This window comes from Caretta caretta, chromosome 23 (assembly GCF_965140235.1).
Source record: "Caretta caretta isolate rCarCar2 chromosome 23, rCarCar1.hap1, whole genome shotgun sequence".
Classification (NCBI taxonomy): domain Eukaryota; kingdom Metazoa; phylum Chordata; order Testudines; family Cheloniidae; genus Caretta; species Caretta caretta.
Genome location: NC_134228.1, coordinates 3,607,562 through 3,614,338, shown reverse-complemented (window position 1 = coordinate 3,614,338; position 6,777 = coordinate 3,607,562). Strand labels below are relative to the sequence as shown.

Genomic DNA, 6,777 nt, shown 5'->3' with positions numbered 1-6,777 from the left:
ATCCTCCCTCCCCTTCACCCCTTCCCTTCTCCACCCCTTCATCCGCATCCTCCTGTGCTCTGCCCTTCTGCCCTCCCCTGGGTTCCTTTCCGGGGTGGAAAATACCTACCTAGCCCCCTCCGCATCCCTCTGCCGGCCTGGCTCTGCCTATCTCTCCAGCCCCCTCCCTGTCCATCTGTCTCGCCCCACCACACCTCCTCTTGCCTGACTGCCTCTCTCAGCCCATCCCCAGACACACCCAGCCCAGCTCCCTCTCCTTCCCCTCCGGTCTCTGTTCTCTCCCCGCGTCCCTTGGCACCTGCCTGTCCTCATCCCTCTGTTCCTTCCTCTCTCTCTTCCCATCCCCACCCAGCGTCCTCTCCTCCTGTCCCCCGGCTGCCCCTATCTCCCTGCAGCTTCCCAGCTGCGTCCGTCCCTGCCCTTCCCCTTTCTCCCCGCTCCCCCCAGCTCCCTCCCGGCTCCGGCTCCATCTCCGGCTCCTCCGCGCAGCTGCTGCAGTGCTAAAGATTTCCAATGTGTGTTGTTCCGTCCCGCCTCCCCGCGCGTCCCTCCCTCCCCAAATCCCTCCCTCTCCATCTGCAGGAAAGGGGCAGACCCGCCTCCCACCCTTCCCTTCCCTTCCCCTCCCCGCCCCCCACCCCCAGCCTCCCGCTTTTCCCCATCACCCTCCCCCCCCGCCCTTCTCGGCGTGGTGGGGGGAGCGGGGGCTGCGAGGCGACCCGATCCTGCCGTGCGCCCTGGCCTCTCCGCCCGGCTCCGGGGAGGCGCGTCCCCTTTGCGCTCCGCCTCCCCCTCCTCCTTCTCTCCAGCCCAGCCCCGGCTCTGCGGGCTGGGAAAAGCCAAGGAAGGAGCCGCGGACGGCGGCGGATCCCCCCCCCCCCCCCCTTCTTGATCCGGATCGCCGGGGAACCGAGCCGGGCCAAAGCCCTCCACCCCGCCTCTCCAAAGCGCACGATCATCCGGGGCAGCCCCTGCTCAGGCGGGAGTCGGGGCCCAGCCAGCCCTTCGCCCAACCCCTCCGCCTCCCCCCTCCCTCCCCGAGCCTTCCCTTTGCGGATCCAGCTCCGAGACCTGCTTTTGTTTGTGGATTTCTCCGATGGAGCCTGCAGGGGACCGGCCTGGTGGGGCCCCTTGAACGCCCCCCCTCCCCGCCCCCGCTCCGAGCAGGGCGCAAGGAGCCCTCTGGATCCATCCGGCATCCCTGGGGGGCGGGGGAGGGGGAGAGAGAAAAAAATCCAGGATGGCGCCTCCCCTAGGCTGAGCGAGCCCCGCTGCTCCCCGAAAAGGTAGGTGCGGATCCCCCCTTCGCCAGCGGATTTGGGGTGGGGGCTTCTGCGGCTGGGTTTTATCGGGGGGGAGGGGAGGTTTGGCGATGTGATGCCAAGGCTGGGGGTTGGTAACGTGCGGGGGGGGGAGGGGGGTATGAGACCCTGCCAGGGCTGGGCTGTGTGTGTGTTGGTGGTGGGGGGGATCATTCCAGGAATGGGGGGGTTGGGTGGGATCGTGCCAGGGATGGGGGGGGGGAGGGGGAGTTGTGTGTGTGTGTGGTGGGGAAGAGGGAGGGGGGAGTTGTATTGTGTTATACCAGCACTTGGATTTGGAAAGGCGGTAGGGATTTTTTCGATGGGGGGGGCAAGGAGGGGGCATTGTCTGGCATCTCTGCCAGGCTCCGATTCTCCTCCGCTGCCGGGGCTGGGTGGTGTTGCCAGACACTGGGGTGGCACCTGGTGACAAAGATGGTGTGTGTGTGTGTGTGTGTGTGTGTGAGCTCCTTGCCAGCTCTCGGGGAAGCTGGTTCTTAGACAGACCCCCCCCTCCTCCCCCCCCCAACCAGCGCAGGGTGGGATCTTTGCTGGGCTGCTGTCCATGGTGCTGAGCTCCAGAGAGCTTCTCTGGGGAATGCATCAGCCTGGAGATGGAGAGAGACATTTCCTCACCTGGTGCATGGGATTGGGGGGGGGGGGGCGGGGGGGGGGCGGCTTGTCAGACAAATAACAGGGCAGAGCTGGCCCACAGATCCCTCTCGATCTGGTGCATTTGCCTCTCCCATTGGAGCCCTGCAGCGCCGGCCCATCGAGACCTGGAAAACCTTGTCAAGGCTTTGGATTTGATCTGACGGCCCCCCACCTCACCCCACTCCCCTCCACAGCCCCTCGGGTGGGGGTGTCGGTCACCCTCTCGGTAGCTGGGCGGAATAGGGTGCTTTCCACACCCACACCAGACACGCATCCCCATGGAATCCAGTCGCACCTGGCCCCTGGTGCCCAGATGCAGCTTGTTGCTAGACTGGCTTGTTTCTGGCTCCTGCCCCAGGGTTGCTGGCTGATGCTTCTGGAGCTGGGGCTGCAGGGTGGATCGGAAGCTGGGGAGCACTTTCTGTTTGTTTAAAACCTGCAGCTGGCTCTCATCTATCCACACACACACACACACACACACACAGAGCCACACACACACACAGGGACACACATTGACAGTCACACACTGACACACACAGTGACCTGCACACTGGCCCACATTCACGCGCACACACACTGATGCGTTGCCGTGCTTCCACTGACATTCACACACACACACACACACACACACAGGGACACATGTTGACTTGCTCACACTGACACAGACATTCACAGGCACAGACACATGATATGAAAACAATGACACACACTGACACACATTCGCACTCACATGTAGACACACACACGGACACACATTCGCACTCACACGTAGACACACACACTGACACACATTCGCACACACACGGACACACATTCGCACTCACATGTAGACACACACATGGACACACATTCGCACGCGCACACACTGACACACATTCACACTCACACATAGACACACACGCTGACACACATTCACACGCACACACACTGACACACATTCACACTCACACGTAGACACACACGCTGACACACATTCGCACGCACACGCAGACACACACACTGACACACATTCGCACGCACACACACTGACACATTCACACTCACACAGACACACAATCTGACACACATTCACATGCACACACAGTGACACTGATTCGCACTCACACGTAGACACACACTGACACACATTCGCACGCACACACACTGACACACATTCACACTCACACGTGGACACACACACGGACACACATTCGCACGCACACACACGGACACACATTCACACTCACACATAGACACACACGCTGACACACATTCACACTCACACGTAGACACACACAATGACACACATTCACACTCACACGTAGACACACACACTGACACACATTCGCACGCACACACACGGACACACATTCGCACTCACACGTAGACACACACGCTGACACACATTCGCACGCACACACACGGACACACATTCGCACTCACACATAGACACACAATCTGACACACATTTGCACACACACACACTGACAGACGTTCGCACGCACACGTAGACACACACACTGACACACATTCACACTCACACGTAGACACACACACTGACACACATTCACACGCACGCACACGGACTCACATTCACACTCACATGTAGACACACACACTGACACACATTCGCACGCACACACACGGACACACATTCACACTCACACATAGACACACATGCTGACACACATTCACACGCGCACACACTGACACACATTCACACTCACACGTAGACACACAAACTGACACACATTCGCATGCACACACACGGACACACATTCACACTCACACATAGACACACACACTGACACACATTTGCACGCACACACACGGACACACATTCGCACTCACACATAGACACACATGCTGACACACATTCACACACGCACACACTGACACACATTCACACTCACACGTAGACACACAAACTGACACACATTCGCACGCACACACACTGACACACATTCGCACGCACACACACGGACACACATTCGCACTCACACATAGACACACACACTGACACGCATTCGCACGCACACACACGGACACACATTCGCACTCACACATAGACACACACACTGACACACATTCGCACGCACACACACGGACACACATTCACACTCACACATAGACACACACACTGACACACATTCGCACGCACACACACTGACACACCATCTGATGTAGACCCGGGCCTGCACTGACACGCACACCAACACTGACACACACCCTCCCACACATCCTGACTGGTGCACATACGTACATTGGCACGCCCAATCTCTCTCACACACACATTTCCCTCCTCGGTGCACGTTCACCCCCCCAGGACGGCAGTTCTCGTGCAAGGAGTGTCTCGGGGGGAGGAGAGGCAGAGCCGCAGCTGGTGTAGATCACCGCAGTCCCGCAACTTCAGGGGAATGACACCGATTTCCACCAGCTGCTGAGCTGGCTCAGGCCTGGAGCTCTCAGGCCAGCTCCAGGAGGGGGCCAGAAAGTGGCTTTGAAATGGTCTCTGTATAGTCGGGGCTGGTTTGTATTTTTTTTTAATAACCAGGCCCCTTCGCTTGGCTAAATTTCCCTTCTGTTGCATGCAGGCTGCTGGGGAGATCTGGGGGGCAGAGGGGGGGAAGGGCTACGGTGCCCCATAGAGGTTACTCCTTCCCTCCTCCCCCTTGAAATATAAACGTGCATTTCATCCCTTGCCTTTCCTGCCCGTTGTCAGACCCCTGGGCCCTTCCCGTGTGTGTGGATGTGGGAGTCTGTGTGTGTCAGTGTTACTTTGTTGGTGTGTGTCTGTTTGCTAGTGTGTGTGTGTAATCATGTGTAGTCGTAAACGTTTGTTAGTGTGTTCTCATCTGCGCGGGTCGGTGTGTGTGTTCGTGTGTCAGGGTGTATCTGCGTGTGTTTGTTAGTGCTTGCGTATCTCTGTGTGCATGTTTGTGTGTATCAGTGTGTTTGTGTGTCTGTCAGTTTGTCACTGTTAGTATGTGGGTTTCAGTGTTTGGGCGTGTGTGTAATCGTGTAGCTGTGAGTGTGTGGGTTTGTTACTGTGTGCACATCAGTGTGGGCCAGTGTGTGTATTTGTGTGTGTGTCTGTGTGTTTGTTCGTTTGTACATGTCAGTGTGTTTGTGTGTATCAGTGTGTGTAGCTGTGTGTGTGTTGTTGTGTAACAGTGTGTGTGTGTGTATCAGTGCGTGTGTATCTCCGGGTGTGTGTCGTTGTGTATGTATCTCTGTGTGAGTGTGTGTGTGTGTGTGTAGCTCTGTGTGTGCTGTGTCATTCCCAGTGTGCGAGGGTGATGAGTGTGCGTTACCTGGGTAAAAAGCAGGAGACCTGCAGGGCTGGCTCCCAGCTGGCGTGAGCTGGTGTGGAAGGAAGGGCGCTCCCAGCGACTGATCCCAGCGGAGGGTCTGGCCCAGTGGGGGCAGCCGTGGAGGGCCTCGGGGAAAGCAAAGAGCCTCATGTCTCACCGCCTGGGGTCTGCCCCTGCCCAGGGAATCCAGAGCCATGAGCAGCCCCATTTGTGAGAGCAACAGGGCTGCGGGGCTGTGGCATGTTCAGGACATATGGCCTGCCCCTCACCTTGCTAGTCCTCCGGTCTCCTGCACCTCCCTCTTCCTTCCAGAGCCGTCTGCTCCTCCCAGCCCCTCCCCTGGCATCTAGCTAGCTAGGTCTCCAAGCATCCGTTCATCCATCCATCTGTCCATCCATCCTCATCATCCATCCATCCATCCATCTTCCTACACCCCATCCATCCATCCTCATCCTCCAGCCAGCCAGCCAGCCTCCTCGTTCATCCATGCATCCATCCATCCATCTCTCCATCCATCCTCTGTCCCCATCCATCCATCCTCACAAACTCACTCTCTCAATCCATCCATCCTTTGTCCCCCTACATCCCATCCTTCCATCCATCCCCATACGCACCCCTTTCTCTATCATCTGCATACACCCCCTCACTATCTCCATACACACACACCCCCTCTCTCTATTCCCATATACAACCCCTTTTTCTCTGTCCCCATTATGCATCCCCTGTTTCTATCCCCATACACCCCCACTGCCCCCATACACCCCCACTTCCCCATACACCCCATCTATACCCCCATACACCCCCACTGCCCCATACATCCCCACTCCCCCATCTCTATCCCATACTCCCCATCTCTACCCCCATATACCCATCTCTATCCCCATACACCCCCCTCTATCCCCATACATCCCCACTTCCCCATACACCCCTCTACCCCCATAAACCCCATCTCTATCCCCATACACCCCCCTCTATCCCCATACACCCCCATTGCCCCATATACCCCATTTCTACCCCATAACCCCACTGCCCCCATACACCCCCACTGCCCCATACACCCCTCTATCCCCATACACCCCCCTCTATCTCTCTCTATCCCCATACCCACTCCCAATCCCTATACACACCATCTCTCTTGCTGTCCCCATGCACACATCTTGGTCTATGCCTCCAGCCTTCTTTCTTTCTTTCTTTCTTTCTTTCTTTCTTTCTTTCTTTCTTTCTTTCTTTTCCTGCCACTTAATTCTGTTTCGGGGTGGCGGGCAGGGGGACTGGGCAGCGGGAGGCACAGAGGAGGGATGGAGTCCATGCTGCAGCCTCATGTCCCTGGCAAGGTGTGGCCTGCAAAGGCTCCTCGACACATCCTGGCTCTACATGGGCAGCCGTTGCTGAGCTGGCGGGTACATGCCGGGAGCAGCGGAGTCACGTCATGGGCGCTGGCTGGAAGCATGTGGTGTCATCAGAGGTGCAGGTAATGCAGAGAATTAATCACAGGCAGGGCAGGGCAGCTTCTCTAACCAGGGTCACAG

The 6,777-nt window shown here is 57.6% G+C and overlaps 1 protein-coding gene across 2 annotated transcripts in view; it reads left to right on the top strand.

Annotated features, from left to right (window-relative positions):
- Positions 1-630: 630 nt before the first annotated feature.
- Positions 631-6,777, top strand: part of LRFN1 (leucine rich repeat and fibronectin type III domain containing 1) — a 58,164-nt gene continuing 52,017 nt past the window's right edge. The window contains exon 1 of one of the 2 annotated variants that reach the window (XM_048832938.2): positions 631-1,286. The gene's annotated coding sequence lies outside the window, so the exon portion shown is untranslated. The remainder of the gene's footprint in view (positions 1,287-6,777) is intronic. The other variant, XM_048832937.2, reaches the window with a different exon arrangement.